Here is a 24468-nt window from a genome sequence, read left to right as displayed (position 1 = left end):
CGAGGAGGGCCTGTGGCAAGTGCATTTATAGTTACTTCGTCTGTGAAGGGATGAAAAAACTCTGGATTGCGCGTCGCAACATGAAAATGTCATAAATTAGGGAAGTTGTAACACGGGGGTCCACTATATATATATATATATATATATATATATATATATATATATATATATATATATATATATATATATATATATATATATATATATATGTAATCATATTGCCTCAATTGCTTAGATTAGGTAAAGATTTTGCTCATGAGCCCTTCAAATTAAACTTCATTTGTCACACATTACATTACCTACATTTTCTTCATTGTCATAGATAACACTAGGTTAGCCCATTACTCCACGGTTGGATACTGATCACTTCAATAAAAATAGCTTCAATAAAAACAGATGTCCAAAGGAATTCATAAAAGTAATAATAACAGTGGTTGGCTTCTTTTATTTTATGTTTTTCTTATGAAAGAAAAAGGATCATAATTAAGAATTATCATGAAGAGAATCAAGAAATTGTGATGTTCTGATTTTCACATTTCTTGCCAGGTACTTTTTGCAGCGTTCCCCCTGGAGCAGCTGTGCATGTTAACATCAGAAGAAGTAGTGTTTTTTTTTATTCCTCAAAGATTTAAATGGCATAATATTTGTGTTGGGATAATGACGTTGAGACCAAACACAGTAGAGCACAAACAAGCTACTTTTGCTTTTCACTTTGAGAGTATGTTTCAGGCTGCAGGTCACCAAAAACACAAAATTTGTTATCTTCCACTGCTGGTTGAAAAACTCTCTACATCTTTCTAGCATTGTAAATTATTAGTACTATTGGTGACATAATGAAGGAACAGACAAGTATTCTGTGGCCAAATAAACTTGACCGGTAGCATTTTTTGAAAAAAAAACAAAACATTGTCATCATTTAAGAGTAGTTAGCTACACTTGATCTTTTGTTAAATATTAACTCACAGGTGTTTGTTTAATAAAATGAGACTAGTAGCAGGTTCGACAACTACTTATTTAACATGAAGATGTATTGTTTCACTTCATCCAACCATCCATTTTCTAGAGCTGAATATCCTCACTGGGGTCGCTGACTTGCTGGTGCCTATCCCATGCGAAGGACTCCCTGAACTGGTTGCCAGGGAATTGCAGGGCACAACAAGACAAAGAACCATTCGCACTCACAACCACACCTAAGGGTAGTTTGGAGTGTCCAATACACCTGTCATGCATGTTTTTGGGATGTGGGGGGAAGCCGGAGTGCCAGAGAGCCCACGCAGGCTCGGGGAGAACATGCAAACACCACACAGGGTGGTCAGAGCAAGCTGGAATTGAAATCGGGACTCTGAACTGTGAGCCAGATGTGCGAAACACTTCATTTATGTGGTAGAAGTGGAAGGAGTAAACATGCTGTTGGAGAGAGAGAGAGAGAGAGAGAGAGAGAGAGAGAGAGAGAGAGAGAGAGAGAGGAGAGAGATTATGTTTTTCTAATTTTTTTTGGGCTTGGTGAAAACTAATCTAAATACAGATCACTAAATAACACATTTCCAGCAAATTATTGATGACCATTTTTCATACTTTCCTGGATAATCAACATTTTTTTGTGATATATATACACAAAGATTTTAGAAAACTCTCTGTGTATTCATTTTAGTTGAAACAAAGTGAAGTGAGAACCACAGAACACATTTGAGTCAGTCTGGTTTGTTCAAAGGTTTGTTCAACTGTATGAACAGCAATTATCCGGATGCAGGATCAAAGCGTCTGTTTGCCCCATCCCATCTATAGCACCTGAATGCTGCTAGCTAGCAGCTAATTTAGGCCAGAGACTGTGTTGAACACTGGCAACCATACAATAAAATACCAGCCTAATTGACTCGGTTTTTTTTAAGCGCCATTAATTGTCCACAATTTGGCCGAAATTAGGTTGTGTGATATTAAGTCAGCCTTTGGCAACATACTTTCCAGTAACATGTGAAAAGCTCTCGTGTTTAAATAGATGCATTTGGTATGGTAACGCTTATTTTGAAGTCTCCCCACACTTGTCAAAACAGCCAAAGGAGAAAGGATGTTGCGATGCAGGGACGAGAAATCTTGTGGCATCGCATGCGCTCTCATTCCATCCTTAGTAATTATTGTATACAATAATAAATGACCTTGTTTAAAGAGGTATTTGCTTATTTTTTGGAATGATAGCATTGTGGTAAGAGAGTTTAAATTTCTAAGGAGAGGCTTCCAAAAATGAAGGGCCATTGCAATCAAAGACCCTTGAGCCAATAGTGCAAGGTTGGACATGTTTAATAGAAGCGTATGACTCCAAAAACTAGTTCCTCTGTTATATCTCTTTGCACTGATAAAACGCTAAACACCATTATCTCAATCAAATGCATAGTAGGCTCTTGGCTAGAGGTGTGTCAAAAATCAACTCACAAAAGAATCAACACTCTCATTTACTACGGAATTAATATGAAATGTCCCAAAACTGATTTTATAATTGAAAATAAATAAAGCACATCCGATCCCTGTCAGCTTCTGTGTAACTATGTGGCTTGTGCGCTGCCAAAGAAAAGACAACATCACGTCACACACCAATGACATTCTGTGTGGGTCAACTTCAAAATAATACACCGAAAATGACATGGATGTCGAGGCAATGACCATAGTTCAGTTTTATTTTGAAGTTGGCCTTTGCAGCAGTGGTTGCTATGAGCTAGCATTATTCCTTCCAGTAACTTTGTTTTTATTGCCATCACATCACTTCTCAACGAACATCAACACACTAGCAATAAAACAATCATATTCAACTGATAGATAACTAAGGTTGCAAAGAAACCACTGAACAAATACAATGTCATTGTCCATCCAGGTCTTCAGCTCTACCCTTAGCCACTAGCTTCATGGTACATTCAAATGTATGCATAGTCGGACAGAACAACGTTCCATCTCTGTTATGCGCGTTAGTAACAGCAATTATCTAAATAATATGGGCTTTCTAACAATCTATAAAAGTTGATGTATGTCAAGAATAATGAATGTTGTGAAATTACACAAATCTGAATCGAGTTATGAGACAGATAAATATTACCATGCCTACTCATAGGCATGTAACTTCACATATTATCTAATGTATTCCAAAGTGATCTTTATGGAGTTCACGTCTCATGAAAAATCCACAATCCGGGACTTATTTGCAGTCATCCTCTGATTTCAATGTTTCACACTTCTTTGGTAGCTGCATGAGTTTTCACCAGTTATGCATGGTGAGTGTGGCTGAAGCCTAGCAGTATCAGGACATTTGGAGAAGAAAAAAGCTCAATGTTTCTTGTTGAAAAACATTTAACATAACGAATGAATATCATGGTTGTTGGATTTTGGGTTGTGTTTTTTTTTTGAGGGGTTCTGTTCCTTTCTGTTTACTTATATAGTTCCTGCTTCTGCCCCTCTCATGTCTCCCTGCGTTAGTTTTGATTTAGTCCACCTGTCCGCGTTACCTGCCCTTCTTGTGTCCTCCAATCCGCTCCCTTTGCCTATTGTTCCCTGCCCAGCTGCCGTGCGTTTGTCTGATTAGTGTGTAAGTGTATTTAAGCCGAGTTTTTGTTACAGCCTGTCTTGGATCATTGTCGCATTTTCGTACAGTCGTGTCTCTGCCGTCGTCCGTCAGTCCCATGTTTTCTTGCCGTAGTGTTTGTTTTCTGTTTTGCCAGCCTGCCTGCGCCCTTAGTTAGAGTTTTTGCCATCCTGTTTTCTTCGCTTTTGTTCTCGTTCCCTGTTCCAATAAATATGGATTACATGAAGTCCCTGTCTCGACGCCCTCCTGCTTTTGGGTCCTCTACCTCCGCAACCACGCCAGCCTTCCTCCCCGCCTCGCACCCCCATGACAATGAAGGGTAACATTTTTCCATGAAATCCGAATTCCCACTGGATGTGAGTCAACTCTACCTTTAATCATGGGATTGGGATGGTACCGTATAAAATGTTCATGCAATCACACAGAAGTGTCATTTATACACTAGGGGGAAAAAAAAAAAAACTATTGAGAGTCCATGAGACAAACTGTTCAATCAAGGATATAATACAATCGTTCACCCATGTGTCAATTCCTTCTTATGCCTTTTATGTGCAATTGTAAGGTGATTCTCCCATCTAGGTTTCAGCCACACTCACCATGCATAACTGGTGAAAACTCATGCAGGTACCAAAGAAGTGTGACCCATTGAAATCAGAGGATGCCTGCAAATAAGTATTTTCCCCAGTGATGTGTGTGGCTCATGTAACAAGGTATTTTAAAGGTGAATGTGTGCTTGCAGTCTGTATTTAAATAAAATACTGGTAATTTAATCAAAAGATGGTGCTCATATCATGCCTGTCAATATAATGCTACTTGTATGTGTGAGCTTCAACTTGTTTTTATGGAAAGCCGAGTGTTACATGGGTCGACATTACAGTATCGTGGCCCAGTGGCCTGTGGCCAGTGTAGGGTTGAGTACTGAGAACTGGTATTTCAGTGGAACCGGGACTATTATTCCAGTTCTCTTTAAATCATTCAAATTTTAAAATGTCAATGCTAAATCTTAAATACTTGCTAGCCACATGGAAATGTGGGTGTGACGGCGTAACCCCCGCTGCGGTTGATCAGTGATTGAGATTGAAAAATCTGCTCGAAATCGTCGCAAAAGACAAGAATTGTAATATATCCTGACTTGGTTTGTTAGGTATGGTTAGAAAGTGTCACAGCATGCTTATGAATTTACATAAGCATGCTTCCATTTTGTCCACTTAACCCTGTAAACAATGTTAAAACATACATTTTTTATTTTATTTACAGTACAGATTACCTCCAATGAGGGAGATCATTGGAGAAAAATATTGTGCTGATCGTTTTTAAAAGTTTTAAAGGTTGAAGTTTACAATGGTGGAATGTGCACATGAATTTTGATGGCAATTGGTTGTAGTTCTCAGATATTCAGGAGGGCTGAAAATGTTCCTACAGACATTGAGCAGTTTGTTTTGGTCTGTATTCTAACTAGTTAACTGGTGACTGCCACTGTTGTCCGAAGCAATGTTCAAGTACTGATGCCGCCAAATTGGCGGGATTATGTTTTAATCCTCTCTCCAGAAAATTCACCACCGGACCTCCAATTACTTTACAGCAAGTATGGCCTCTTTGGAGGCATCTTTTTCAGATAATGACATATTTTAAAACTTTTTCAATCACAATATAATAATACTCGAAGTAATAACAACAATAACTCAAATAAAAACTCTAAACTCTCAAAAGCATAATTACTCAATGTCAATATGAGCAACCTTGTTCAACTGTAAACACACAAAACAAACAGGTAAAAGCTTACTTTTTCAGTTCATTCCCCATCTACGAATCCCAATCTCATTATTGATTCATATATAAGGCGCACCGGATTATAAGGCGCACAATCAGCTTTTTAAAAATATTATGGCATTTAGGTGCCCCTTATAGTGCGGAAAATGCGGTAATAAAACAAAATCTATAGCACATTTGAATGTCTGCTTTACACAGGTATGCTGCTTTAAAGTATACTTTAAACTGACACTCTAGCCGGGCTGGTCTGTTGATCAATAACAAGCTCAGTTTATGTATTTTTTTAATCATGCTAGCAGTTTTATTTTTGAGAAATCAATAAATAACTATTGAATTCCAAATTTCCCCCTAAAAATGAGTAACATTGCAATGTAATTAATTCAGTTTTCCCACGTTTTGAAAGGAATCAAACAATATTCAACCATTCAAATCATTGTAAATATATTATTAATAATGTCAAAAACAGAGATGAATCAATTTGACCCCAAATTATATGTGGATATCCTTATTACGTTATCTTTTATGCCCAATCAACCCATTTCATTCAAGTATATCGTAGTCCCTTATATATGGAAAACATTTTAAAATATGTTATTAATTGAGGGAGCGCCTTATAATCTGGTGTGTCTTATAATGCGGAAAATACGGTATATAAATCAACCCGTGTAATGTTATTTATTTCATTTCATATTATGTATTTGATTTCAATAAAATGTATTTGCATCTTTCGTTTGCATTAAAGAGAAGGTAATGCTTGAGAATGCTTAAGAATTTAATGTTGAAATTAAGGAGACAAAATCATTTTCATAGGATAATCAGCTATAGTACAGTTTTGTTTTACAGTTTGTTAGTTTTGTTATGGTACATTCTAGAGTGATGGTATGCCAAAAGAATTTGGTCTGACCTGATACAAAGCAGCATTTGGGAAACATAGTTATAAAGTATTTCATGAGGCAGCTAGTAAAGTTATATAAAGTTATATAGAACATATCTGATGTGATTTGTATAAGGGAATCTTAGAATTTTGAACCAGCAGCAATCTACAATTGGTGTTGTTTGGTTAACCAGTAAGACATGGGTTTTAGTAATCAAGACAGGATGTGAAAACAAAGTGGAAGTATTGTTAGGTGTGAGGGATGGCCGCCTAAGGGAGACCTTTTATCTGTTGCAATCAATGCATGTCTAAAATGAAAGAGTGCTATTGAGGATGACGCACAGTCTTTCGGAGGAGTTATTGATCTGGATGGTAAAACTGCTGATTTAAAAAAAAAAAAGACAAACTAGGTGCCAGCCAGAGGAAATAAAAAATAAAATAAAAAAATCATTATTAAGTTATAGAAAGAGAAATTATTTCTTGCATACTGTTGGCGAACGAAGAAGGTGGGAGGATTGTGTGAACAGTTCGAACTAGATTTCAGCCACTTAAGGGAGGAAATTTAATTTATGTTTTGGAACAATATGGAAGTGAGGAAGGAGGTAGATAAAGAACAGAATAAGATCAAGGACAGAACCTCAGGGAACACCAGAGGAAAGGGGGTAAGGGTGTGATGTGAACTGAGCAAAAAACGAGTGAGGTCAAACAGTAATGAAGTGAACCAGGGATATGCAGTGCCAAATATTCCAATGTGGGAAAGTCTGTTGATAAATGCTGATTATGACATTTTCTGCATGGCTAAATTGAGCTCAGTTAGAGCTTAATGAGCAGCCATAATTGGTGGGATCTAGTTTGAATTTGATCACATACTGTCAGCTTTTGTAGGAAAGGTTAGCAATTCTAGGGTTTGAAATAGAAGTAAATGTCTGATCTTTTTCAAGTTGTTAGTGAGAACACCAGATTGTTTCCGTACTGGAACAGCTGCAGAAGGGTTTCCCCAAATGTTTAATATGTGTATCTAGACATTTTGAGGTCTCTAAATTAGGATGATTTTTTCTTGTCATAGTTTAGGCTTTCCATGATTATGAGATGATGGGACGGTATCAGAGGTAAAAGATGAATCAATAAAAATAATTAAATTCAGATCGTGAGCAAACAGATTCATGGAGTTTTCGGGTTTTTTTCAGGCATCAAATTATTGCCATCTTAGGACCTTTAGCAACTGTGTGGTTATTCTTATGGTTAAAACTATAGTTGTCGACTGTCATATCTTGATGATTCCAAAGATGCGACATTTATGAAAATTCACTTGAATGCTTTACAGCAGCACCTGTCCGATGTACTGCAATAACACATCCACACTCAGTCTAATGTGGAGTCTGAACCAGTCTAATAGCCACTTGTCATCATGTAAGCACATTTTGGCCAGCAACAAGTTCCAGCAACAACTCAATGCTGGAATACAAGAAAAGTTGTGTGCGCATGTTGAAGCGAATCACATAAGCTGAATCAAATTAAAACAACTTGTGCATTGTGAACTATGCCGCCTCCCTGTCATTACTGGCTCCAGTATGGTAGACGTGCAATGGCGACGATTCCGGGGTAACTTCATCTCCGGAGAGAGAATCCCCTCTGTCTCTCAACAACAGTCGGTGGAATTGAACTGGAATGAACACAGACTAAGTGATGAAATGTGTTGTGTTTCAGTATGGTGGCTGAGGTGGCGCTCAGTGGTCCAGAGACTCGGGAAGAGTTAGCCGCCCCTCTTGCCGTGCTCTGGTGCACTGAATGTTGTATAAAAAATATAAAGTTTTGCACCAAAAAGAGACACATGCCTGTTCAGCCTCAGATACTCTGGAGATAATCAATGGGCATGGGCAGGAAAGGTTGGATGGATGGATGGATGGATGGATGGATGGATGGATGGATGGATGGATGGATGGATGGATAGATAGATAGATAAGAGATCATCGTCTTTCTGATTTTTAACAGACATATACATAGCTACCTGTATTAAATTATGTACTCACAAAGAACATAGTACTAATGGCGAGTAAAAAAAACAGGTGGTCATGAGTGGGTGAGAGTGATTGGTTGCACCTGGGGGTGATTATGCTGATTGAAAGGAATGTGAGTTGACGGACAGATGGGAGAGTGTGAACTGACTGGACCTGGCAGACTGTGACAGTGGCCAGCCTGGATGGAAATGTTCAATGTTTAACATCTTTTGAAGACAACTCTTTTTGTACAGAAGTGATAATGTGGCAAACAAATGAAAATCATCTAAGAATTTTGCTTCAGAACCATTATGTAAAAATTAATATCTCACAACTTTCTTCAAAAAAAACTCTATGTTATCGTGCAAAAGTAAAGAAGACGCAGGATTTGTGTCACAGGAAACTTTACTATACATTACTTTACCGGAACAAAATGAACACAACCGGATGTTCGGCGCTCAAAACCACACTCTCTACAACATACACATCAAACCATAACCCTCAGGAAATTATGTTATCAAAGTCATACCAAAAGTTTTTTTTTTTCAGTATTCTCTCCTTTTTGTGTATGCATAATGTGGCAATCATCCTAGAGGATTTGAGCGTCTGCTTCTATTCACACTCTCTTCTACAGTTTTTCGTCACGATGAAAATATCTATCACAGGGTTTTTTTTTAATTTCAGTGTAAAGTCAAGTAAAAAAAAATTATGCTACATTTGAGCTTGAAGATCTCCAGTTCTAATATTAGTATTTTAATAAATGAGATATTGTTGAGCAGGATTTCCGAATGTCTTTATTCTTAACAAAATTCAACAGGTTGAAAATGAAGTTTCCAAGTACCTTAATTGAGTGTCGGCCTTTATAAAATGTTTTGGACACAATCATGTAGAGATGGCTCAATGCCACTTTTTTATGTTCACTATGGACTACAATACTGAAGCTGAGAGGATAAGCCAAAACCAATACTGTGCCTATCTGATTCATTTTGTCACTCTTGATATTTTGTGCATGTATTTTGCATGACGCTTACATCTAAAAATAACACATTCAGACTGTTTAACAAGTATCCTGGTCCCCTTAAAGAAAATAAATTGAAGTTTAGTCAAAGTCAAAGTCAAAGTCAAGTTTATTGTCAATTTCTTCACATGTGCTTAACATACAAAGGAATCGAAATAGCGTTTCTCACTATCCTCTGCGTTTTACATGTACACATTATTGTAAAAACCTACAGCTCGCATCGCAGTAAACACAGCAGACCCAGTATTCATATGTTAAAAAAAAATTATATATATAAAATATATATATATATATATATATATATATATATAGACTGTAAACAGGAAAGTCACATTAATAAAATTTTCAAAGCTCCAATAAATATTTGGAGCTATCAAAAACAGTGTTTCACCTAGAATAATATACGTATAAAATAAACATGGCTTCTTCCAACAAAAATCTAGGGTGCATATCTGTTGGCTGCAAGAAATATCAGAGTAAACAAAGAACACTGCAATTTATTATTTGTCTGTCTTGTCTGCACGCAATTCCTAATGTTAAACCATATATGTTATACCACAATATTCACATTTACTGATAAACCTGATCTTGAACTAAAAAGCTGATTTCAGCTGTTTGTTTGCTTCATCTTTTCATAAATAATGTTACAGACTGTGCTGAAGAGTGTCTTGCTCTCCACTCTTGCTGAAGGTATAGAAAGAAATATAGCAGTTATAGCTCGAAGGCTGTCTAGTTTGGTTAGCCTTCAAATACAGCAGTGGATTGTCTAAAAACAAAATAGTTGGCTCAATGAATTAGAGCCAACTTTGCACCTTGTTTCAGCCTCCACTAATGCCATCTTCTTTCCTGGCCCTAGGGTGGGTGAGGTCACAACTGTTGGCTCTGAGGCTCCTCTTGTCCTCCTAATTTCCTCCACCTTCATTACCTCTGAAATTAAGACATCCTTTGCCTGTCTTTAAGCTTTTGCATTCGAGAAGTGTCTGGAAGGATGAAAATAAACATGTACATGGCTTAATGTTAATTCACTCTTAATATGAATAACAAATTAATACATTCCAAATGTTATTTTATCCACTCACTTATTCTAATTCATTAAAGAAACCAAACATACCTGTCCTTACTGGCTGAGTTTCCATGTGTGGGAAACGTCTTCTTACAGCCTCAAAGACGGTCGTTTGAGAATGTGTTTCAGATCTTGGACAATAGGTATTAAATCATTTACAGAAGCAGATGAGGAGCTCACCTCCCTTGTCACCTCCTTTAAAGGGAATTAAGCTTGCACAGTCTTTTCCTGTAGCCCCCACTGAGTCACAGTCAGCACGACTGGCAATTCATACTATGCTATATATGCATACATTACTCGTAATACAACCTCTTCCCCTGTGTCCAAGCGTCTGTCTGTGGAGTATAGACATTAGAGAGCCATATTGAACTCAGCTTGAATGCCTTGCACGTCTCCAGCTAGCGCGTCACTCACACTACACTGGGACAGCAGCACCTCGTTAACAACAAGCTGCAATGTGTGGGCAAAGCATCCAATACTACACTGCAAAAAGTCAATTTTAAGTGTTCACACGGCGTTGGCCCGTGTCCCTTAGGAGGGGTGCTTCGGGAGTTTAGGGTATCACTCGGTACCATCCCTGTACCATCATTGTCAGAGTTTGATCCGCAGTTAGTCAAATCCATTTCCGGAGGGGGTTGGCCTCCACCAAGGCTGTCCTTTGTCACCAATTCTATTCATTACCTTTATGAAGTGTTGATGGGGTCTGGGTTGGGAGTCTCAGCATTGCATCTCTGCTATTTGTGGCGCTGTTGGCTTTTTCAGGCCGTGACCTCCAGCGCTCACTGGAGCAGTTTGCAGCTGAGTGTCAAGCGGCTGGGATGAAGATCAGCACCTCCAAGTCCAAGACCATGGTCCTGAGTCAGACAAGGGTAGAGTTCCTTCTCCGTGTCAGGGATGAGGTCCTGCCCCAAGTGGAGGAGTTCAAGTATCTTGGGGTCTTCTTCACGAGTGGAACGGGAGATTGACAGTTGGACCAGTGCAGCATCTGGTGTTATTCGGATGCTGTACCATTCTGTCGTAGTGAAGCAAGAGATGGGCCGAAAGGCTAAGCTCTCTATTTACCTGTCGATCTATGTTTCTGCCCTCTCCTATGGGCTGTGGGTTGTGACCAAAAAGAATTCGATCATGGATACAAGCGGCCAAAATGAGTTTCCTCCACAGGGTGTCCGGTCTTTCACTTAGAGACAGGGTGAGAAGCTCAGTCATCCAGGAAGGACTCACCCGACAATTCCACTTACTGCGTTGCGGCTGTGCTCAGTTGCATTGTGTATTTGCTGCATCATGTGCAGTACAATGCAGCCATGATAATGAATGGGAGCGGTTCCCCACTCGCTGCATTGCGGCTGCACCGTGGGGTAAGGAGTTTTGCTCAAAGGAGCTGTCTGAAGACCTGCGATCAAGAAATGTTTGTTTGTATAAAGCCAGCAAAGGATATAAAACCATCTCTAAAAGTCTGGATGTTCATCAATCGACAGTCAGGGAAGTTGTCTACAAATGGAGAGAGTTTGGAACTGTTGCTTCTCTCCCAAGGAGTGGCTGAGATGACGCCAAGGGTTCGGCGCAGAATACTCAGGGAGGTAAAAAAGAACTCTAGAGTGTCTGATAAAGACTTACAGAAAACACTGGCACAGTCCCATATCTCTATGCACGCATCAACTATATGTAAAACTTTGGCCAAGAATGGTGTTCATGGGAGGACTCCACGAAGGAAGCCACTGCTGTTTAAAAAAAAAAAAAAAAACATTGTTGCTTGTTTTATGTTTGCTAAAAGACATTCCTCAGAAATTTTAGCAAAATATTTTGTGGACTGATGAAACCAAAGTTAAATTGTTTAGGAGGAACGCACATTGTCACGTGCGGAGGAAAAATGGAACACCTCACTAACATCAACAGATCATGCCAACCATGAAGCATGGTGGAGGGTGCATCATGGTTTGGGACTGTTTTGCTGCCTCAGAGCCTGGACAACTTGCAATCATTACTGGAAAAATTAATTCAAAAGTTTATCAGGATGTTTTGCATTAAAACCTGAGGCTGTCTGTCAGCTAAAAAAAGGGGATGGATGCTGCAACAAGACAATGATCCAAAACACACAAGTAAATCAACTTCAGAATGGTTTCAGAAGAACAAAATACACGTTCTGGAGTGGCCAAGTCAGAGTCCAGACTAGAAGCCCATTGAGATGCTGTGGCATGACCTCAAGACAGCAACTCATGCCAGACGTCCCAGGAATCTGACCGAACTACAGCAGTTTTGTTAAAAAGAATGGACCAAGATTAGTCCTGATTGATGTGCCACATTACATTACGCTCACACACACATACCTGGAAATATGAATTTGGCATTCGAAATGTAGCTCATTACGCCTATTACACATCCAGTGGAATAAACTTAAACTAATCTTAAGTGAATTTACATACTCAAAAATGAATATTATTCCTCCCTTGGACTTGCAAATTGATTCCTAGATTGCTGGAAACGTAAAAAAAAAAAAAAAAATCTATCAATAAAACAACTTCAATAACGTTCTATGCATACCAACAATACATGTGCCATCTCAAGGCAACCAAAGGAACTGCATTCATGTTATCAACTGCTTCAATTAATATTATAAATACATTATAATGCATTGCATTGCGCATTACTGTCATTTGAACGGAGTAAAATATTACTCCATTTTTGTGTAATGCCTTACACTATCGCGTTGCAGCAAAAAGAAATTCAGTACCGTAATTACATTACATTTGTAACGCATTAATAAATTAGTCAATAAAATGTAAAATTTCTATTTGTTAATTCTAGGGTGTGAACTGTTGGTGGAAACTGTGGCTGAAGCATGTGTAGCTGAAAAGTGCAAGACCACAGTAAAGATCAGTCCAAGAAATCTATCCCAAAGATGATAACTGAGGAAATCACTTGACACTCACAACATGAATGTAATTGCTTCAAATCCGACTTTGTTCTTTGACAAGCAGACATACAGTAATAATAAGCTTCAGAGCAATCAATCTTTCTCTCTTTAACTCTGTGTCATGGATATTGTATTCTTAATAATAAGTTATTGCATGTGTTATGGCTTCACTTTTACCACTTTCAAAGCCTTATGCAACACCACAGTTGTGCCATTTAGCTCTTATATCACACTTGAAGATCATTGAAAGTATTGCATCATTCTTTGTTGTGAAATGCAGAAAAATTTACTTTTGTTTTTATTGCCCTTCTTGAACGTCATAGTCATTTCCTTTCAGAACCGCTGTGTATGAGTGTATTTGATAAGCAGCAGCCTTTGTTTTTTTATGCAGGGGTGTTGAAATCTTAACTTTGAATAAGCCATGCATCTCTTTTTTAGTGCAAGTTAAGTCTGCAAAGATTGACTCAGCCAGTTTGACCGCTTCGGGCTGTTCTGCAGACAGTATTACTGGAAAATACTGCACTGAAATAATCTAAAACAAACACAATTACGTGACACGCCTCCTATCAATGGTTGGCCTGGTGTTCTTAGTTTTCCCTAAATCAACCTCATTTGTTCTTCAAGAAAACATTGAACTTTGTGGGAAGGCCCTTTTCTGTGTCGATGCACAAAGCTTATGTATTGCGTAATGGTGGACCGTCAGGGCCTGCAAGGCCCTCTCTGCCGGCCTGACATATCCTGACATCATTATCATAGCTATAATAAGCGATATAATAATAATTGATACTAATTATATAACTATAATGAAAGTTTATTTCATTTTGAATTCATTTTTACTAAATATATATCATATATATTTTCTGTCTTAGCCAGAAGCCAGTGCATTCGCATCAACACGGCGCGGGCTTCTGTGCAAGGGCAGCTGGGTATGTGAGCGGCCCATATAACTTAATAGACAGCTGTATTAGCCAATTGAGTCATAAGGTCGCCATCTAGAGGCCTCAAGTGGAACATGACATGAGTGGATGCTCACTGTAGGAAGACGGTGCAATGCTCAACAAGCAAGCTACACGGTGTTGGCTTTGGCTGATTGTTGGCGTTAGAGGCAGAGCGTAGCTATTAGCTAACTTGTCTCAACTTGGCCATATTTCTGACTGGGCTACCAGGGGCGTGAGCTAACCCTGGCAAATAGTTCTGCTGGGAATGCCTTTTGTTCGCAAAGGTTCGAATTGATGTTTGGAGATACACTGAATGTGCAAACTTTTAACCACGACAGCAATGAGACACCAAAGCACGACTGGACACATGCACTACGGTGCTTTTAAAAGCTTCTTGAGACACCCGAGTGGATACACTGTACATCTCAGTGCCAAGAAAAAGAGAGAATGAAGAGGTCAAGAAAAATCAGGAGATTTTAAGCATTTTTTTTTTATTCTCGCTTTGTTTTATCACTACACTGCAAAACCTAATAAGTTGACACGGCTGCAGAACGGAAGACCCAAGAGCACACACAGGTAGGTGGGTTTAGCGACAGAATGTTTATTTAGAGAGAGATAATTGCTGGGGTAGAAGCTGATGAGGGCGGGTCGCTGTGGAGAGGCTGTCAGGGGTAGGGGAGCTGGCGCGTGGCAGACAATCGTTCAAGAGGGGATGGATGAGACGGAGGGGAATATAACAGTAGGATAACGGGGGGTCGAGTTCGGGCAGGGTTGACGTACCAAAGTTCAGGTCTCGACAACAGGCAATCGGAGGATCGGGGGTCGACATGGTCAAATCACAGATAATCAGGCAGGAAGAAGTGCTGGAAAGCTCGGCATGGCGCATAGAGGCAATCTGGCAAGTTCAGGAAGGAAAGGACCGGGCTATACACTGTGCAGGTGATTCACAGCAGCTGTTGATGTTTGGTCAGGTCTGGTGAAGCAGAGGATGGGGTGACTGACTGATGGATTGTGACATAAGTAGGCATTAGGCAGTAATTTAACAAAAACTGAGTAAATCGTTGCACTTTTTTTTACGTTTCAGAGATTATTTTTAACTATTGCAAAGCACAAAAAAATATTTTTACCTTAGTACAAAGATTTTTTTTCTTGATAATAGTGCATACATTATTAAATTAGGACCCATTAAAAAACTGTAAGCCTTAATATTATAGTTGAAGTTATTAGCAGATATACAATTAATTAATTATATAGATTATGTCAAATGACATATTTTACTATTTGAAAATAGCTAGTTTGAGTGACACCAAGTGATTTTAAAGAGAACTCTTCTCTTTAAAATCACTTGGGTTTTTTTTTTTTTGTGAAAACAGCAAAAATGACTTTGACAATAATATTTTTTGGTTTACTGGCATCTGAAACAACTGAACAGTCTTCCCCTTCCATAGAACATGAACAAAAACTTTGAAAATGTGTTTTTGACAGCAAAAGAACAATTTATATACAGTTTCATATACATTTGATAGTATGCAAACAGCAACATATTAACATTTGATATCATAATTATACATTTTTGGGCTAATTTACAAGGCATGTGTCCATGCATGTGTGTGTTTTAAACCCAATACTTGATTTCTGTGTGATAATGTGTCACATTCTTCTGGATCCAAGCGGACATTGCAAAATGTGCACACGCATCTTGATTTCCCACATTGTCTGATAGGCTTTGCCTTAACTGGCAATTCCACTTACTGCATTGGGGCGCTGCAGCACAACGCAGTCATGTTAATGAAGGAGAACGGTTCCACATGTCTGCTGCGCTGCATCACAGCTACATCGCTGTGCCACAGTCCGACAACTCTACGCAAGACTTGCAAAATCTGGTCCGCCGCCTGTCCGCCATGGCCAATTCCACAGTTCAGAAAGCACCAGACAGGAAAACGAATGTGGTCTACATCCGGATACAAAAAAAAGAATCCCACACGGGCAAGATTTTGTTCTCCTTTGCTGATTGATTGGATGAGGCCAAAAGCGACTGCTTCTCCTTGTCTGTGCCATTGACATCGAGACAAAAAGAGCAAATGCTTTCCTCCGGTCAATTGGCACTAGCGTGTACATAAAAATGTTTACCATTTGAGTCACGATTCAATCAATTCAATTCAAAGTTAAAACGAACGTTGTATGTATTCGCCCTTTGTAAATGAAGCGTGTGTAACATATTTAGTATGTATTGTGTTTTCATTTGTTCACGTTGGTTTTCTGTTTTGAATGAATGGGTGGAAACCAGACAAGTGCGAGACAATGAACACATGTTCATACACACAAAGGCTGAAACTAATATTGCAACAATAAATTGATATGAAGTTTCAATGCTTTTGACACAGCTGAATATTCATTTGTTGAAAAGCCCTAAAAGTCATCATCACTATCTGACGCGCCAAATAGCTCCTCCTACTTAACTCCAGGATGTCCTCTCATTCCTGCTCATCATTAGCGCAAATATCCTTGTTACTCTTCCACAGGAAGTCATCCTCAGACCCATCCAATTTGTTTGAAATGGAGGTCTTCTGAGATTATTTGCTGATCATCTTACTTGGGATATTATCCCAAGCGTTTTTTACCCGTGGTGACTGTTGTGATATCAGAATGTGGAAGGTTGCCCTTCACTGCCCTTCACTGTTTCTCCCCCCACCTGCCAACATCCATTATTACAATAATATACATATATAATATATAAATATATATAAATACAGGTTTTAAGGGCTGAAGGAGTCGTCAAGCCGATTTTTCCTTTTCATAATGTGTCAAAGTCCACTGGAAAAATTATCCACGCAGCCTCGTTGTTGATAACAAAGAAGCAATAAGACAGCGCTTGACGAAAGTGCATTTTTACGACATTCCGTGCAAACACTAAAATGGATCCATGCTATATTGAATTAAGGTACAGTATATTTAATAATTTTAAGCCTAGTAAGAGGAATTCTATTAGTTAATTTTCATTCAAATGTAATGTAAATGTGAATAAATAGCCCACTGTTTCTCCAAGAACCTACTAAGACTGATGGCCAACTGTCAGCCTGTGGGCTGCATGTGCTCACACTTGGAAAGGCCCTTGATTAATTTACAATGAATTATGCATCCATCCATTATCTTAACCGCTTATCCTCACGAGGGTCGCGGGTGCCGAAACCTATCGCAGCTGTCTTCGGGCATTAATTTAAAAAAAACAAAAACAAAAAAAAAAAACATTGACTGTGCAGTCACAGAGCAGAGAAGAGAGAGCTTGGATGATTTTGTAAGCAAATTCAAACACAAAATCTCTCGTACCTAGTTTGCTTAGAGATTCCATCATCCATGAAAGATTTTAACCTACCGTAAGCCACCACTAAAACGCTCAGCTCAAAGGTGCACAAAGAACAGGGATTCTTTTTTTCCACAGCTGTGACATGTGTTATGAAGATCATCAAGCGTTCCTCTTTGTGTTCTTTTAAGCATGGATATACTCACTGCTTAGTAGTGTTATAAATGTGTATGCTGGCTGCAAGTGGCTGTTGTAATGGATTCGCCTTATCATAAGTCACATCAGGAATGAATGTTTTTTTTTTGTCTTAAAATGCATTGTGTTCACAGGCAAGTGAGTCAACTTGTTCATTTGGATATTTCGAAGGATATCCAGGGACAAAGTAAGTATATTAAAATCTTTTCAATGAGGGAAATTTTGTTTAAACATACGGTACATAAAATGAGCATCTGCACTTACTGTTGGTTTTATTCAAGAGTAACCTTCACTGCAGGAGAGGGAGTGAATAATCAGTATCAATAATAGAATAAACTGTATCAGTTTATTTTTTGCAGTTGAGGATTGGTATATTTTATATTCAGTATATTAGGTCTATACTAGCTCTTCTTTGTATATCTTTTTCATACTGGTAGGTTTAATTAAAAACACAGAAAAAAACAGCATTTGCTCTTACATAAAGTGACAATTTTGCCATACATCGCTTTTGCACTTGTGGTGTAATTGGACATCAAGAATCTAGTGAAACCTGGGATAGACATACTGGTTGTCAAATTCAAATAGCCAGTTAAAACATTGTTTAGCGCAGGGATGACAAACTTGTTTAAGCTTGTGGGCCCCATGGTGGAAAATCATGGTACATATTTATATAACTTTAAAGCAACAACTTCAAAATTAGCAGACGTCCAAAGGAATTTATAAAAAAAAAAAAAAAAAAACTTTAGTAGTGATTGTTTTATTATTTTTTTGTTCTTTAAAAAGATTGGAATCAAGAATCATCATGAACAGTATTAAGAAACGGAGGGATTTTCACGTTTCTTTTTGCAGTGTTCTCGCTGGAGGAGCTGTGCATGTTACCATCAGAATTTGTAATGTTTTGTTTTAATGTTTTGTTTTTGTCCAAGATTTTAACAGCATAATATTTGTGTGGGGGACATGACGGTCTGAATAAATGCAGTTGCGCACAAACAGGATACTTTCGTTTTTCACTGAGAGTGTGCTTCAGGCTACAAGTCAGCAGGCTACAAGTCAACAAAAACACAAAACTTGTTTTCCTCCACTGCTAGTTGAAAAACTCTCTACTTGCTGTCATTGTAAATCATTATTATTACTGGTGACATGAAGCACAGACAAATATTCTGTGCCCAATTAAATTTGATCAGTTGAATTTGATCAGTTGTATTTTTGTTGAAAAAAAAATCATTGTCATCATTAAGAATACTTAGCTACACTTGATCTTTTGTTAAATATTAGCTCACAGCTGTTTGTTTAATAAAATGAGAGTAGTAACAGGTTCAACCACTGCTTATTTAACATGAAAATGTATTGTTTCACTTCATCCAACCATCCATTTTCCAGAGCCGCACCTGTCATGTTTTTGGAATGTGGAGGCCACAGTACCTGGAGTGAGCCCATGTAGGCCCGGGGAGAACTTGCAAACTCTACGCAGGATGGCCAGTGCTGGAACTGAACTCGGGACTCAGGAAATGTAAGGAGGACATGCTGAACACTGCGCCATCGAGCCTTCCTTGGTTTCACATTTCTTTTTATATTAATGTTGTATTTTTATGACATTTACCTGGGAGAAGTAGAAGGAGTAAACCTGCTGTTTGGGGAGAGAGAGAGAGAGAGAGAGAGAGAGAGAGAGAGAGAGAGAGATATGCTGGTTCCGCGACATTCAAATGTTTCATCCATCCATTTTCTAGAACCACTTGTCCTCACACGGGTCACAGGCTTGCTGGTGCCTATCCCACCTGACGATAGGCAGTAGGCGGGGGACACCCTGAACTGGTTGCCAGCCAATCACAGAGCACAGACAGAGAGGGAGCACAGACAACCATTATTGCACCCAATCAAACCTAAGGACATAGTATGTCCAATTTACCTGCCATGCATGTTTTTGGAGTGTGGGAGAAAGCCAGAGTGCCCGGCGGGAACACATGTATCGGGAGAACATGCAAACTCCACCCAGGATGGTTGGAGCCAGTAGGCTTTGAACTTGATTCCCTAAACTGTAAGTCAGATATGCTAAGCACTTGGTCCACGAGCCACCATTCAAATGTTTTAAAATGCAAATTAGTCATCTGCCCAATCAAAGTAGAATGGTAGGTCCAAACATTGAAATTCTTACTTTGTTTGTCTATCTCTACTTATGTAAAGAATTTGAAAAAATATTTAAAAAGAAAACTTTTGAACAATGAAAGACAAATACTGTAAAAGAAGAGGTGTGTGGTGAGGGCAAGACATTACGAATTAGATCAATATAATAAACAATGACAATTAAAAAAAAAATTATATATATATATATATATATATATATATATATATATATATATATATCATCAATAATATAGTGATTTATATTGTTTTTTGTTGCTCCAAAACTGGGAGGCGTCCACCTGATTTCAGACAACATCAATGAAAGGAGAAGGCAAGCATAACTGTATAGCATAGTTTTCGGACATTTAAAGACGCTAAAGCCTTAACTAACAGCCAGTCAGCAGCTCCCTGACGTGCATGCTACCTCCTGCATATAATTAGCTAGCAGACCTAAATGTTCCTTGTCACGGTCGCTCAGGCAATAAGTGCCAATACATGCAAGGTTAGCAGGATTAATTCGTGTTAGTCAGTCAGTGAATACATTAGTGTTTATGTATTTACTTTGATTGTTGTTTGTTTTGTTTATTTATTACATCCAGGGTTTTTTTCCGACTCTCTTACATGAAACAATTGAAATCTAGTAAAATTTCATTTGTGTTTTCCAATATTCAAGTATTAATTCCACAGTAACACTGATTTTTTTGCGAGTGTTTCTGAATCAAATCCATTGGCCAATTTTGGCAATGTGTTTGCACAAATTCCATCTATATTTACTACCTTCCATGAATAAACATGATTGGTTTTGGTTTTTGATGGAATATGTGTGCGTAAAAAAGAAAAAAAAAAAGGGTAGCTCAGACCTCAGATCCATCAAATATCAGGGCAATTTACAACAGAGCAGAATACAGTAAAGGACAGCTACTGTACAAAATAATCTTTTTTGTCAGTTTTCATTTCCTCATGGTGTCATACCCGCTTGTCCCAACACTTCTCTTTCCCACTTTCCCAAGCAATCTATTCATTCTTCATGCTGAAACATAGGCTCGGGCTCTTGTCAATTTTATATTGGACTTCCTAATATGGTGCTAAATGTTGATTGTGTGAGTCATGTTGGAGCTGTAAAACACCAAGCATGTCGAAAAGTGTACATGGACAAGGTGAGGACTCCAACCTAATCCTGTCATGGTTATTGTCATGCAGCACAGCACATTCCCAAAGGGGATGTAACGCAACAGAGGTGTGCTTATTGTGAAATGGAAGCTAGTATATAACATGAAACTATGCATTAAATCAGTAAGGATGTAGTGGCAAGGTCAGGTATAGCATGTATAACTGGATTCCTCTCGTCACTGAAGGTATCATATTTCTTTTGAGCGCCTGCTGCAGACCTGACTATGAGTTTGCAATCCAAGCTGCAGAAACCTCATTTCAGTAAACATGCTTTGTGATGGTATGTCTGACGGTTACAGATTTCCCCTACAGCATACGACAAGGCAAATAGCCAGTCATAAACTGTTATGATTATTTTGTATTCAAGAGTTTCTCCACAGACTGGATGGCTAGGTTCCCACTGCGGCTTGAAGTGACCTAATTCTGATTTTTTTTTTGCCCCCATCAGACCTGGAATTCATCTTTTGATAGCAGTGTGAACGACACAGATCTGATTTTTTAAAATGCGACCCAGGATACTTGGGTATTGGGTGCTAAATCCAATACGCATCCAATCTTTTGACATGCAACTTTAGTCAGAATACCGAGGTCACATTCATGCGACTCGCACGTAACAAAAAGGGACAAATGTCACAATTCTGCACACAAAAAGCTGCAAGCAGGTTGGCAAAAACAAAACAATAATACTCTGCCTTAATCTCACCTCTACTATTAGTACTACTCCTACTACTACTATCACATTTCAAAACATGCCTCTAAATTACCGTATTTTTTGCACTAAAAGGCGCACCGGATTACAAGGAGAACCCTCAATTAATGACATATTTTAAAATGTTTTCCATATGTAAGGCGCACCGCATTATAAGGCGCAACAGTAGAAGCAGTCAAACTTTATTAGTAGATTACAAACCAGCTTTCTGACAACTCCATTCACACCCAAAATGAATAAACAACTGTCTTATGTTTTATTTTATTAATATTTCAGTGACAGTTTATCTTTTAACAGCAAGGTATAACATGTAGTGCAACATTTATATCAGGGAACTTTTCCTCCAGTGCAATCACAATATAGAAATACTCTGAGTAATAACAATCATAACTCAAATAATAAGTCTACACTCTCAGTAGCATAGTAACTCAATGTCAATATGACCAACCTTGTTCAACTGTAAACACACAAAAGAAAGAGGTAAAGCTTACTTTATCAGTTCATTCCCCATCTACGAATCCCAATCTCAATATTGATCCATATATAAGGTGCACCGGATTTTAAGGCGCACCATCGGGTTCTAAAAAACATTAAGGCTTTTAAGGTGTGCCTTATAGTGCGGAAAATACAGTACTCAAAATTGTCCATATGTGTGATTGTGTGCGTAAATGTTTGTTTTTCTTTGTGTGCCCTTCCATTGGCCTCGCAACCAGTTCAAGGGTGTCCCCCATCTACTGTCGGAAGACGGCTGGGACGGCACGCCAGCGGACCCTACCGAGGATAACCAGCAACAGAAAATGGATGGATGGATGTTTAAACTGCCATATATGTACTTGGGAGCATGGAAGTGTAAACACAGTCTAAATAAGAAGCAAGCATATACAGTATATACTATACATGTACCTAGAAATAATTAAATGGAGTGAAAATTTTAGTATGCATCCGCTAATAAAGGGAGAAAGTGTCTTTAATGCTGTGTTTTTTAACCTCATTGGAGGTAGCGAACCCCACCAGTTTCATATGCTTGTTCAACAAACCTTTCTTGAGTGGATAATCATGCTTTTATTTACTTCAAATCCAAGTCATTTCATTATGAGTTTTACTGGTGCACATACTGAACTGATTGACCTGGTGACATATAGTGGTCAATTGCAGCCACTGATAGCTGATTTAAATAGGTCATTTCTAATGACAATCAATCAATTAATTCTCGGTTCTTGTGGTAGAAGTTCCACAGTGCCGTCCAATAAACTCTCACAACCATTCCCCTCAAAGAAATGTACAGATCAACATTGTTCCAATTTGATGTTGGCCGTAGGCTGGGAGGTCAATGTTTGCGCTATGTTTTAGAGTCATGGTTACATTAACGTAAATGCATTGTGTAATGTACACCATTTTGTTCACCACATTGATTATACAGGCGTTATGTCAAAAGTTCTGTTTAGAATTAAGTATTAAGAGATTGCATGTGTTATTTTGCTTTTTAAATATGATTTGGTTGAATAAATTGCTTGCACATACAGTAGTTGAGCAATGCATTCTGGGAAGCGATGGCTTTCAAGTAACCAATGGGCATGTCACAAGTGACAATCTCAGCCTCATTGACTTTTTGTCAAACAACACAAGAAGTTCTAAAATTACCCAAGAAGTCATTATCTAGTAAATTAAAATCAGCAAAATCTTGCTTTTTACTTGTAGTCTTTATGTGAGAGATGACGTGGTCAAATGTATACAGTACTTTGTTCTAGGAAAAGGTTTCTTCAAATTGTTTTCAAAAGTATTACTCGAAAGGTTGAAGGCATTCAAAAATCATGACGTTTATGGCTCGGAACTGTAAATGATGGACCAGCAAAAAAAATGTAAAATGCCCACTTCTGCTAATTCCTTCTCATTTGGACTACTGAGACAGAGTTGTGTAGAGGCTGCTTAGCAAGGGTAGGCTGCCAACATCCTCAGGCATCACCCACACCTCACTGCACCTTCACTGGCTTCCCAGCAAGACAGTCTTTAAACTTCTACTAATAACAAATAACTGCCTCCATGCCCTGGGCCCATCATACATCACAAACCTCCTCCGTTCCACCACTCCTGTTCAGAAACTACACTACACTCAGAAAGCAGTCGCGTCAAATCACTGCACCGAGGCGTGGTTTGGTCAAGGGACATCTGACGCCGGACGCACTTTAGTGACAAAGTGCTTCGAGTTCACGGATTGGTTCGTTTAAATTCAAGTCACTTGCCAGGGTCAAATGTCCACAGAGATCAGGGTCCTTATTTTGTGACAATCATTTTAAATGTTTTTCACTGAGAGGAAGGGATTCGGTTGGTTTTCAGATTGTTGCTTCATTTTGTTTCCAGATTGATCAATCAATCAATCAATCAATCCAATTTTATTTATATAGCCCTAAATCACCGAAGTCTCAAAGGGCTTCACAGATGAAAAGAGGTCGTACAGAGACATCTTTTCAGTATAAGGTACACAACAGCATCCCCCGTCAAAGCTCCCAGAAGGGGAAGGAAAAACTCAAAAACCCCAATTTGGGGAAAATCAGAAACCTCCAGAAGGGACCACAGGTGGGAGGAGCCCCCTTCTAGGCCCACAGGTTGAAGTGGATGCTGCATGTACCAAACACAGAAACGATATAAATTACAGAAAACATGTTGTGCTATATAGTGCAGTGATGTCTTGACAGCAGGCAAAGCCATTGGGCAGGAACCATCCCACATTCCAGTCAGGTGGACTGCAGACGGCCGAACTCCTAACTCCTAACTCCTCCTAGATTGATTGATTGTACTGAAATGAAGACGGAAAGATAGAAAATGTATCGCAAGATAA

General features: G+C 38.6%; 1 long non-coding RNA gene across 1 annotated transcript; it reads left to right on the top strand.

The window, feature by feature from the left end:
• The first annotated feature begins 17258 nt into the window (after positions 1-17258).
• LOC148414098 (uncharacterized) lies at positions 17259-22781 on the top strand. Its single transcript, XR_015867659.1, has 3 exons — positions 17259-17819; positions 19013-19142; positions 22346-22781. It is a non-coding gene; the product is annotated as an uncharacterized LOC148414098 (long non-coding RNA).
• Positions 22782-24468: the final 1687 nt, after the last annotated feature.

Source organism: Hippichthys cyanospilos, chromosome 13 (genome assembly GCF_059441005.1).
Source record: "Hippichthys cyanospilos isolate Australia breed blue-spotted pipefish chromosome 13, RoL_Hcya_1.0, whole genome shotgun sequence".
Classification (NCBI taxonomy): Eukaryota; Metazoa; Chordata; class Actinopteri; order Syngnathiformes; family Syngnathidae; genus Hippichthys; species Hippichthys cyanospilos.
The sequence above is the reverse complement of the archived record's forward strand: the minus strand, read 5'-3'. Positions and strand labels throughout refer to the sequence as shown.